This window comes from Syzygium oleosum, unplaced genomic scaffold, assembly GCF_021117445.2.
Source record: "Syzygium oleosum isolate NSW1041296 unplaced genomic scaffold, Sole_v2.1 Sole_v2.01, whole genome shotgun sequence".
In the NCBI taxonomy this organism is placed as follows: Eukaryota; Viridiplantae; Streptophyta; class Magnoliopsida; order Myrtales; family Myrtaceae; genus Syzygium; species Syzygium oleosum.
Genome location: NW_026607485.1, coordinates 14,361,935 through 14,374,862, shown reverse-complemented (window position 1 = coordinate 14,374,862; position 12,928 = coordinate 14,361,935). Strand labels below are relative to the sequence as shown.

General features: G+C 38.8%; 1 pseudogene; it reads right to left on the bottom strand.

Annotated features, from left to right (window-relative positions):
* Positions 1 to 3,086: 3,086 nt before the first annotated feature.
* LOC130139525 (disease resistance protein RPV1-like) lies at positions 3,087 to 8,880 on the bottom strand (annotated as a pseudogene).
* Positions 8,881 to 12,928: the final 4,048 nt, after the last annotated feature.

Genomic DNA, 12,928 nt, shown 5'->3' with positions numbered 1-12,928 from the left:
AGAATCTGTCTTGAGTGTGTGACAGGATTAGGAATGCAGTGGTGTCTAAACTAAAATGCAAGATAAATTCAAGTAGATAGTTCACACATGAGAATGTTTGCATATAAGTATAGAATATGTTGTGGGACTAATCTGCACTCACATTCTATCAATTCAAATACTAGATTAACCCATGGTTTGCTTAGAAACCTCGTTCAACTCTCGTGTATGAACTATTTTTTGCTCATTTGGTTGTTGAAAAAGAACGACCTTTTTACCAGACTCATTATTATGATTAAATCACATCATAGGATGACCAGATTCATTGTTATGGCAACCGGGGGAATGATTGGTGCTTTATTTCTGGATCGGAACTTTCTGTAAACCAAAATAAAACAGAGAAGATCTGAACAAGGGTATATGCAGTTACAGAACTATATCGCAAGTCAACATGCAAAGTGCACATGAAAAGAAAATTTACATAGATCTCTTTTTAATTCATATCTATACATAATGGGAAGCTCTTCTTATCAGAAAAAAAGTATTCAACAGAGCAGGTCTCCATTTTTTTTTTTTTAATCTTTTGCAGAAGTTCGTGCTGAGTTTGATCAAGCAACACATATTGAAGTATGCCCATCAGTTTTTGTTTCTTCCACATTGATACATTAGGAAACTTAAGTATAGAATTGCCGGAGAAGATCCACAAGTTTTCCAACGATTCCAGTAAACCAGATTACCACAATGATGTAAATGAAAAGCCATTAGTTTGTTCAAGCCACTCAGCTCAACCAATCTGTTCAATCAGTTGAGTTCGTTCAGCCCTGAAGCTCTAAGATTCTCCAGACTTTCAAGGCCTTGAATCTCTATTACTGTACAATACTCAATTAAAAATCTGATAGTTTCCTCAAATTTGATAGGTCTATCTATGTACGAATTGACGGGCAATCTCTGATATTTATGGACGGTAAACTTGAGGGAAGCCTTGGGAGGCACCGTAGACATTCACTAGAGAGTTCAAGTCTCCTGAGATGAGAGAGCTGCGCAATATCTGGAGATAAAGGTGGTCATTATCGAAGAGCACAACTCTAAATACTCCAGTTTGTTTAATCTACCGATCCACCCGGGGATAGCATCTTCCACAAGCTTAGATGGGTCAACTGGGTGAAGAGTTTTCAGCTTCCCCAGGACAAATCTCTCAACAGAGACCGGAAATGCAATCATCAACTCGGCATGAAAATGCAGACAGAAGATTTTCTGGGAGCCTGGGTACTTGGTGTATCTCAGCACATGTCAATTTCAATATCTTATTAGATGAATATCTCGAGATATCATAGTCTATTGGCAAATCTTCGCTAAACTCTGCATCTATAACTTCTAGCTTTTCCAGCTTCCATACTGCATTATGTATTGTTCTTATGGCAGAGAAGCTCATCTTCAGTATTTTCAAATGCTTCATGTTCCGGAACGAACCAGGCAGTTTTTCTATGTCCATGTTCAACATATCCAACTCAGCAAGCGATCCAAATTCCAAATTGAGTCTGGTAGCATCTCTTTTGATTTTCAGTTTCTCAAAGACTAGTGTTCAAGGCTTACGAGGGATCCAATTGAGTTGGGAAGCTCCATGATCCCAGCTCCTTGCAGAGAAAGCCTCGATAGGGAAGTTAGGTGACTGATTGAAGGTTTTATAGTCAGTGAGGAAGGGTAGCAGGCACGGAGAAGTTGTAGACACTTCAATCCTTGACATACAGGCATATGCTTTATTGATGTCCCGTCAATCAAGGGTTCTCTCAAACATTCCATTTTACCCGGCTCCTTAGGGAGGTGGGGGAGATCAATCTTTCTAAATTCACAGGTACCTGAAATCTAGCAACTAAAAGCACCATTTTGACATCGAAAGGTCCACCCGATCTAACTGAATTGAGGTCACAGCAATCCCTTTTAAGGCAAAAGTCCATGTCAGACTTTCCCTTCCATCTTGATGTTTGTCCATTAAAACCAGCATGCGAATCGAACAAAGTCAACACTAGCGAGTTAGTTGACATAACTTTCCCCAAAATCATGCACCACGGCATTGGATCTTCCACAAGTTGACAAGTGTCCACAGGGTAAGTATCTAGTCGAATGGCCAAATACAACTTCTTTAAACTTGTTAAATTTGAGAAATCTGAAAATGTTGTCATCAATGTATCAATGTGTAAACTGACAAGACTTCGAGGAAGCCTTGGTGCTCGGCATGTTTCAATCAATGTCAATTTCAAGATCCTCAAAGATAAATGTCTAGAAATATCATTAGGAATTTCCAGTTGCAAGCTTTCACCGAGTGCTGCATCTATTTCTTCAAGCTTTTACAGCATCCATGAGGCACTAGATATCTTTCCAATGGAACAATTATTCATCCTCACTACTTCCAAACTTTTCATGTTTCCCATTGAGTCAGGTAGCTCTTTATGCACGTGTAGGAGATATACACCTAAGTAGCGATTGCAGATTGCCAATTGAGTCCGGAAGCCTCTATATACATCTACATTCTTTCACAGACAAGTATTCAAGGTTTGTAAGAGCTCCAACTGACAGGAGAAATGTAATTACGGTGCTTCTGAGAGATAGCCTCGATGGAGATGTTAAATGACCAATGGAAGAGATTATCTTCTTCAATGATGAACAATGCGCAGCACTCAGAATTTCAAGATCCTTTAACGCTTGACATTCAGCATTGAAGAATTCAATAATGCCTGAATGTCATAGATCCCTTTTACTAGATAGCCTATCTTTAATTGTATTGATCCCTTCATCAACATTACTTATTTCTATCAATTTGCTTTTTAGGACATAGGAAATGAGTTGATTTTGCAAGTACTGAATGCCCTTGAGTTCTAAAGTATCGCTGATGTTAGAAAGAAAGCAACAATGCTCAAAACCATGTGAAAGCTAATTGTAGATAATTTTGGCAAGAGTCGACTTTACTACACTGTCGGGTCCATGAATTCCAATTATTCGTGTTTCCTGTGTTGTGAGTGCCTATCACACTCATGAGTCAGACTACCTTGAATAACATTACGTACGATCGCCCAAATTTCACAATGAATCCCTCCGCCCTGCTCTAATGATTTCTCTGAAAAAAGGGTTAACCATTCAATTGAAACTTCACATGGAGTTCAACAGATTCAACGATTTCATCAATAGGCAATGACTTCCCTCACTAATCTCCAAGTTTCTTTCCCTAAACAGGTGAATGCACAGTTTATCACCCCAAGATTATGAAGGGAATTTAGACGACATTAGATGTCATCTTCATTTTCCTTTATTCGGTCTTCATTTGTACAGCTTCCAAATTAGCCATAGCTCCCTGCACATAAAGATTTATGTAAGTTACTCAAACTCAAATTCCTCTCAGCTAGAAATCGGCAAAAAGTCGGTTGTTTGAGGTGTCTCCCTTAGCATTTCTTGTCAAACTTAAAACCTAAAAGAATCCTTAGTGTAACTTGAGGTGAATGGAAGGGCTTCTATAACAGATAATCTCCTAGGCATAACCATTTCTAGAAAATGTATGCAATAATGGAGATCACACACGAGTTTCATTTACATGATTTCTAACCCCAAGTGAGACTTTATCATATGTTCTCGGCATCGATATTACTAAAATTTAGCCTTAACCATTAGATGAATTATGATACCTTGGAGAAGCTAAATAGTTCCCTTCTCCTGTCACAGATAGAAGTTTGGTTGCACCAACTATTGATTCTGCTACCCAAGTGAAATTCGTCTTTCTTCATTTTATAACTTCTTCCTAACATTTGCAAATCCCAGTAAGAAGCACACCTTTCCTAGGAAAATAAACCGAACATAAGCATATCATTACAGTGTGTCTGTCTTCTTCACAGTTGCAAGCATGAATTGATTATGCTGTAAAGTTCCAAGATGAGAACCATAGTTATATAACCTTCTAGCACACATTCCATCTAATCATTATGGCATAATGAAGTTATCTCCAATGCGAAGCGAGGTTATCAACTTAGTAATATGTGAAGCAGCAAATTGATAAGGATCTCTAATAATTTGTTACCTATCAAATAAAAACGATGCAATTGACATGCATAACCCCTGCTAGGAAAACATTGGTTGTTAGATTTTCGGTCATCAGCTTGTGAAAATGTAATTAAAAAGTGAATGTGAAACTTCTATGTTCATATCCGTGAAAGAATTTGATTGCACAAAAGGGAAAACATTGGTTGTCAGATGAAATAAGTTACCTCAATTTGTTTATAGTTTGAACACAAGGGAACAATTTGTGGTCGTGGATCAAGAAGCTTTCAAGAGCAACGTGCACTTATTCGTCGTCTTCATATTCACATTCGTCGTCTTCTCCCTCGTCTTCTCCCACAAATTTGACTGATTTCTCCGAGCAAAGCCTAGAAATTGCCTCCACATCTAATTTCCCGCAATCTGATATTGTAACCTTTTGCAGTCCCTTCAAGCTAGACAGATTAGGCAACTTCTCTAAAGATTCACATAAATAAATCCCCAATTCTTCCAAAGATTGTGGTAGTTCGCCTTGAATTTCAACCAGACGATCACAACCACTTATGACAACTTTTCGCAGTTCCTTCATGCTTGACAGATTAGGAAACTTCTGTAAATATCCAAAGGAATCAATCTGCAATTTTTTCAAAGATTGTGGTAATTCCAGTTGAATTTCAACCAGATTACCACAAGCAATTATGTCAAGCTTTTGCAGTCCCTTCAAACTAGACAGATCAGGCAATTGTTGTAAAGATTCACATGAAAAAATCTCCAATTCTTCCAAAGACTGTGGTAGTTGGCCTTGAATCTCAAGCAGACTATCACAATCGCCTACTTGAAGACTTCTTAGTTTGTTGAAATTACTTAGGTCAGGTAATATCTCCACCTGTTGCAGGGCCCGAAGCTCCAACTCTTGTAGGTTCTCCAAACAATCAAGGCCCCGAATCTCTGAGATTGCACCGTGAATAATCTGAAGATCTTATAGTCTCTTCAAATTCGATAGATCCTCCATCGAGCAAAGTGAGTAGCAATGGAACAAAATTAATGATGATAAACTGGAGGGAAGGCTCGGGAGGTGAGGCAATTTAGGGCATTTGAAGTCGAGTTCTTGGAGTCGAGGAAGGAGACTCAGATCTATGGGTAAGGTGGTCACGTATTCAGACTCCAAAGCCAAGGATAATAAACTGGAGGGAAGGCTCGGGAGGTCACGCAGATTACGGCAGCTGATGGTAAGGAATTGGAGTCGAGGAAGGAGAGTTATATCCGTGGGTAAAGTGGTCACATAATCAGAGGTGACGGCCAGAATCTCCAGTTTGCTCAACTTCCCAATCCACCATGGCATGGACTCTTCTTCTTCTTCTTCTGTTTTTAATTCTTTGGTGTTTATGGACTCTTCTTCCACAAGCCCATCATCATCACGTGGGGCAAACTCTAGACATAATCTCTTTAAATTAGTTAGGTCTGATAGATCTGGAAACATCTTCATGTACAATCTTCCCAATTGTAGATCGACAAGACTTTTTGAAAGTTGCGGTACTACGTATATTCTAGCATCATGCATTTTCAATATCCTCACGGATTGATATTTGTGGATGCAATCGCCAATTTTCACATGGAAACCCTTCGTAGGCCGTGGATGTGTGACTTGTGGACGCGTGACTTCTATTTCTTCGAGCTTCTCAATCGTCCAAAAGGAATTGGGTATTTTGCTTGTGGAATCGCAGGTCATCTTCACTACTTTCAAATTTTCTAAGTTTCCGATGGAATCAGGTAGTTCTCTTATGCTCGTCTTGCTTATATCCAACTCAATCAACGATTTCAAATTCCCGATTGAATCTGGAAGCCACTTTAACTGTTTGCAATTTTTCAGAGATAGGTATTCAAGACTTGTAAGATCTCCGATTGTGGGGGGAAGCATAAAAGACAAACATTTAGATGAAGTGAAAATCCTTAAATTCCTCATTCCTCGACAATTAGGGATTTGCTCGATCTCAGTTTCATCAATCCGGAGTTCTTTCAAAGCTTCTAGTCCACCAAGCTTTTCTAGCAGCCTCTGAAGACACCGACAATCCCTTACATCTAAGGAACCTAAGTGTTTCAACTGACAAATCGACCCATCGATTTCGACTAATTTGCTACAGCCTTGTAGGATCAAACGTTCTAAATTTACAAGAGTAGAGAAATTGGGAGTTCTCTCCAAGCAATGGCAATTGGTCAAATTCAGAACTTTTAAAATCTTCATCTCCTGTAAAAGAAAAATCATGCAAAGATAACTAATCTAATAAGATGGAATAATAAATGTTATCTAGCATATAACATACCTCCATATGGCTCCACCCCTTCCAATCCTGCGTAATTTTACTCTCAGATAGGTCAAGAATAACCACATCCTCCATGGAGAAATTTGTAATGTCAAATGTTGGGGGAATATCACGCCATGAAAACCATCGTAATTGTGGAAGGAGATCTGAATTCTCATTAGTTGGAAGAGCATTTGATGGTGATTCGTGCAAAAGAAGCCTCTCTTCTGCACAAAAATTTTCCATCGAACCGTACACTTCAAGGAACCTTAGATCTGATAGGCTCTCAAAGCCCTTATAAGTAAAACGATATTGCCGCTGGTGGTCCAACTTGAGACGAAGAGCTTCAACTTTCTTTTTTCCCTGCCCAAAGGAAAAATTTAAAAACAAAACAGTTGAAGGGAAACACATTTATTCAAGTCCACTATATTAAGCAGTTGAGTTCAGTATTATCATTCCTATAATCTCAAAAGAGCAAAATATAGGTTGAGGAAATCTTAATGGTGCTAGACAACACAACAAGTAACTGGCTTTTTTTTTAAAATGAAAAATACATAACTACTGGGAATTTATATTGGGGGAATTTTACCTTATGTCTCCTTAGCAAATCCAATCCTTCCTTAGGATCCCACACCCTGCTTTGCTTCTCTATTTTCATGTTACTTTCTTGTCGAACTATTTCTCTTCCAAGGTCTCTGAGTTGGTCATGCATCCACACTTTATTGTCCTTTTCAATACTTATCAAAGACATGTTTTGCAAAACTTCCATAGCCTCAACCGGAAAAAAATTTTAATTTATCCCGGAAGTGAACCACAATGTCTTTGTCATATCCAATGAAAAGACAAGCGATATCAAGGAATATATGCTTTTCTCGAACACGTAATGCATTATAACTTATTTTCAGCTTACTCTGGACATCCTTAGGAGGAACATTTTCCAACTCCTTCAATTTGCCATCCCACTTTTCCTTTTCAGTGCGAGATAAAAGTGAACCTATGACCTCAAGAGCTAGCGGCAAACCTCCGCAAATGCCTATCGCCCTGTTGGATTGGTTGATATACTCATCTAAAGGAGAATCTCTCCTGAAGGCATGTTTGCTAAAAAGTTGAAGAGATTGATCGGAATCCATGATTTTAACCTCATAAAGGCCGTCCACTTCAGGAACCTTGAGAACATCTTTGTTTCTAGTAGTAATTATAAGTTTGCTCCCTGTACCAAACCAATTACGCTTACCTATGAGTGCATCCATATGTTCCTTGTGAGCCACATCATCAAGAAGGAGGAGGACTTTTTTAGTAGACAACCTGTCTTTAATTGTCTGAGTCCCTACATCTATGTTTTTTATATCTATCCATTTCATTTTGAGGATTTCAGAGATGAGCTGATTCTGCAAGCATTCAATGCCTTTGTCTTTTGACGTTTCTCGAATTCCCCGAAGAAAGCAACAATTCTCAAAGTCGCGTGAAAGTTGATTGTAGATCATTTTGGCAATAGTCGTCTTTCCAATACCGCCCATCCCATGGATTCCTATAATCCGTGTTTCACTTGTCCTAGCACATATCATTTCCATGATTGCATCCACGTGGTTGTCGACATTGACCAAGCAATCTGATACCCCCAGATAAGCCTTACTCAAATCATTGAAAACCATCTGCGTGAATGCTTTCACGAACTCACCTTCTCGCCTAGTGTTTGTTGGAGATCAAATGGCAATGAGTTAGAAAACTGAGTTGAACCAAACTATGTTCTAGCAAGACCAAATTGAAAACTACAGATCTATTCTAAAGGTGTTCTTCAACGATTTATTCCATTTAGATGAATTAGCAGTGGAACTTCGGGTTAATGAATGACCTGAATCTGACAAAAAATAATGTTGCTGGGAATGAAATGGGACAAAATTGGGATTGTGCCATTATTTAGGGTGATTTTGCGGCATAACTGCAATTGCATACAATTCAATTTCAACAAGACTAACCCAAATCTAAAAAAGAAACCAATTGAAATGCATCGAGTTTAACGATACAAGGCGCATGAGATGGAATGCTACAAGCAGTCACCTGTTGGGCATGCTTTGTAGGTTCGATCCGTTTATTCCTGCGGCTACAGTGAGAGCATCCTTCCATCCTCCGATAGTCTCTTCGCCATATCGCATCTTCTTTTTGTGTGAACAAAAGGCCTCTGCATAAGCCCCAGTTTGGTATCGAACCTCTGAAGGGGCCACATCATAAAAAATGGGCATGATCTTTTGTCTTCCAGTTTTCTGGCACTCGACCATCTGGACTAACTCCTTGAGACACCATACGCTAGAGGCATAACCTTTCGAAAATATAGGTATTAAGATCTTCGACTGCTTAATTGCTTGGAGAAGTTCAGGGGCAAACTCTTCCCCTATGCGGAGATCTTCGTCATCCTTAAATGTACGGATTCCTGCAGCTATCAGATTAGTGTAAAGGAAGTCGGTAAAAGCTGATCGAGTATCTGGTCCTCTGAAGCTTAAGAATACTTCATAGTCATATCCCGATGAAGTAGCCATTCCTTGACCTTCTGTTGAAGTGTGAGTAGAAGAAGCGCCCCTCGCTGTTTCATTTTGCCTCCCCTCCATTGATCTCTCTTGGTCTTCTCTTGAAGAAAAAATTGAACAGTGTAGCAGCAAAATCAGTACAGCACATCGGAAATCTAAAACCCTTTCGGAAGCCAGAGTTACAAATGGAGATCTCTGTGGTTCAGTAAACTTAGAAACGAGAATGGGCTCAATATTCGAAGTGGTCAAAAAAGAATGATTCCTTGCAGCCTGTCAAAGTTGACAAATGCAGGCCTTATAACACCAAAAGTGGCCCTCTTCCCAACCCGATGCTTCTCTTTTTCTCTGGCACCATCACAAAGCAATTGAAAAAAAAGAACAATGCAATTGCGGGGTAAATAAACTAGGTGGAATTCGAAAGAGATGGGGGGCAATAGACTTGCTTTCGGTGACTAAAATAAAATATTAAAAGAAATTCTTCTAGTCCTTTTTATATTTTCGAATTTTAATAACCATGCTTTTGTGTGGTTACTTCACACTTAGCTGACCACAAATTGTAAATATCATCTTCCATTGGATTTTCTGACAACACGTGTCTCGATAAATGCCCGGCAGATTTGCACGAGACACGCTTGCATCTTTGCCTGTACATAATTACAGGGTCACTTTCGGGGTTGGGGTGGTCCCAGTCGGGGCTATTTTGGGGAAAGCCGCCCCGTCTGTTTCCTGTGCTCTCATTCTAAAATACAAGTTCTGAAAAGGTTAATAACACTCCAAACTGATACATTTATAATGAATTTACTCTAACTTAATTTTTTGACTATTAAAAATTCCAAACTGATATACCTATAATAATTTTATCCTCCGTTAGTTTCCGTTAAATTTTATCGTCAAATTTATGAGTTGAAGGACACATGACAGTTGATGAGCGTATCAATTTGAGGTTTTACCCTTCCTTTGTCACATGTGTACTTTGTGATTTTTTGTAGTATTAATCCAATTTAACGGATGATAAATTTGTCACAAATGTACCAGTTTGGAGTTTTTGATAGTCAAAAAATTAGTTTGAGGTAAATTTATCAGTTTTGAATTTTTAGTGATTAAAAAAATTAATTTTGAATAAATTTATCATATGTATATAATTTGAAATTTTTCGTGGTATTAATTTTTTTGAAAATATTGGCGATTTGAATTGGGACGTACACGTGGGCTGAAAATCCATCATTTTGGGGTTGGCCACGTGGAAAGGGTATGGGCTCTCTGTTCTAACTTTCCACGCGGTTTCTTGGTAACCGAGGACTTTGCCCCGCCAAACGCGGTATATGGACTGGATTACGGCTCTCTTCAGTTCCTCCCTATTCATCGAGAAGGTATTGCCCGACCACCGGTACATGTAAACCCAATCCATACACAGGTGGATCAGGTGAATTCCTCGGAGGGTTGGCCTCATCCACTTTAATACCAATTATCCAAACTTGTATGGTGATCAAAAAATACGTTCCGCCAGTTGAAAATCCGAAGTTGTGGCTTGCTTGGATGACGACCAGCTTAAAAATCTACCCTGGGGTTTGACGTCGCTTGGAAAAATTTCTTTAAAAAGCCTACACTTTGCCCAGTGTGATATCGAATCTCCAATTTTATTTTCGTATTACTAATACCCCAATTTGTACTATGACCAGAAAGCACATTCTATCACAGTTTCGTCTAAGACGATCGGTAAAGATTCGATGTGGCGGCATGCATGAACGACGGCAAATAAATAGAGCTAATGTGGATCTGATGTGACTTTAGTATAGTCCAAAGTGACTATTAACAACATGTCACAGTTTAAATTTTTGAAAAAATTGAACTTATTCGACCAAAAAAAATGGACTTAGCAATTTTTAGAGTCTTACAAGTGAGATAATCCATGAAATGAGCTTATTTGAAACTCAATATGCAAAGGAAACGAGCTACAATTTTAACTTTAAGACAAGTGGTATTGGAATATATTCAACATTCCCAGGTTTAGAAATTTTCTATTTTCCTTCTATTTTTTTTTCTTTTATAGGTAAACTTCTTGTAACTCCACAACAACTCCTTCCAGATCCTTCTTTGACCTTTGCACATTTCTTCGTCGCTCCAAATCCTTGATCTTCCCTCGTTGTCACTACTCTGCTCACACCCATCCAAAACCCTAACCCCATGCCCCTGGCCATGGTCATTCCCGGTGATTGATGAGCTGACCTCCTCAAAGTTGCCGGCAACTGCATGAGTGATGCGAATGTGCCAACACCAGCAAGACTTTCAGATTTCGATCGGGTACAGATGTTTGATTAAATGGACCTATTGATATTTGATAAGGACAGCACGGAGGAAGCACATGGTGGGGGGCAGCCAAGGAGAAGAGAGTAAAATCTCGCTAGATCCAGAGGTGCAAAAATGTTCCATTCTGTAATTCATCAGTTCTTGAGTCTTTTCAGATATAGATCCGAGCATCCTAAAAAAATTTTAAGATTGAAGTTACTAAATCAGGATGACTGGATGAGTAAAAAAAACTCTTGGAAAATATCAAATTCCTTGAATTGAGACCATTGAAAGATCAAATTTGTTCTCCGATAGCTTTAGCTTTGATTATACTCCACTAAACTTATGTTTTTTATTAAATGAAAGCCCAAAAATTCATTGAAGATTTTTTAAATCAGACTTTTTCCATTTGAATCAAAATTGAGCTTTCTCCATTAGCTCAAAAGCTCGAGGAAGAAGAGAAAATAGGTAGGATCCACTGCCAAACTCCTAAGAACCTTATTGATATTTTGACGAGGACAACATGGAGGAAGCACATGGTGGGGAAGCCAAGGAGGAAAATAAAACCTCGCTAGATCCGGAGGTGTAAATATGTTCCCTTCCGGAATTAATAAGTTCTTAAGTTTTTTCAGACATAAACCCGAGTGAGACAAAAAAAGTTTAAGATTGAAGTTATTAAATCACGATAACTCAATGAGTCGAAAAGGACTCTTGGGAAGTATCAAATTCTTTGAGTAGAGACTAATGAAAAATCAAATTTGTCTTCCGGTAGCTATAGCTTTGATTATACTCCACTAAATTTTGTAAAACGAAAGTCCCAAAGTCTCGTTGCAGATATCTTTTAAATGAGACTCCTTCCATTTGAATCGAAATTGAGCTCCCTCCATTAACTCCAAAGCTCGGATAAAGAAGAGAAAACAGGTGGGATCCATTGCCTAGCTCCTACCACATTAAAGGAAAAGAAAGACTTCTCGTATAGATGCACGTGGGCCTCAAGTATCAAGACCTTTGTTCCTCCTTCACCACAGGACATTAAGGAACTAATAAAGGGAAGATTTTTTTGAATGACTTTTCGTTAGGTCATTGAACTTGGAAGCCATAGGATTGGCTGAATATGCATAGAGTCATTGGCCAGTTTGCCGCAAAATTGGCCAGTAAGGTTGCTACCTTGCAGCATCGGTTCAGCCTGTCAAAGTTCACAATTATCATGTTTCTCAACTGCCCCAAGTAAATGCGGAAATTTTGTGATGAGAATCAACCACCCCAAATAAATATGCTGCATTCATTCAAAGTCAAGTCAACAAAAGCGACATCAAACTCCCAACCGATTTCGTTTCCCCCTAATCTTAATTAAGGTGAACTCCGGGCAATCCAGTTTAATGGGCTGGTCGGGCTCAGGCCCGAATTGACACCAAAACATAAAGCACAGTGGAATTATCGGGCTTGATCTTCATCAAAGCACTCCCCTAGCGATCAATCAAATTAAGAAAAAGATCACGTTCCATCATTCGCATTTAACCCCTCATTAGTGTCAATAAATTGCTCGTCACAAAGCCTTGTAGTTGGACATATAAATCAATGCTTTGTGCTGATTATTATACAAAACACTATTAAAATAGAGTACGCAAAATCAATTTATAAGCATAGTCTTGTGTCGACGTAGATGAGAAAAATTATTCATGAGTATCGTCTTAAAACTTTGAGCCACTAACAAGTGCGGTAAATAAGGTCACAACATGGCATGATTTATTAGATCCCATTTGGAATCCAACTCAATTAGCATTTCCAAATTCCTGATTGAACTCGGAAACCTCTTCGATG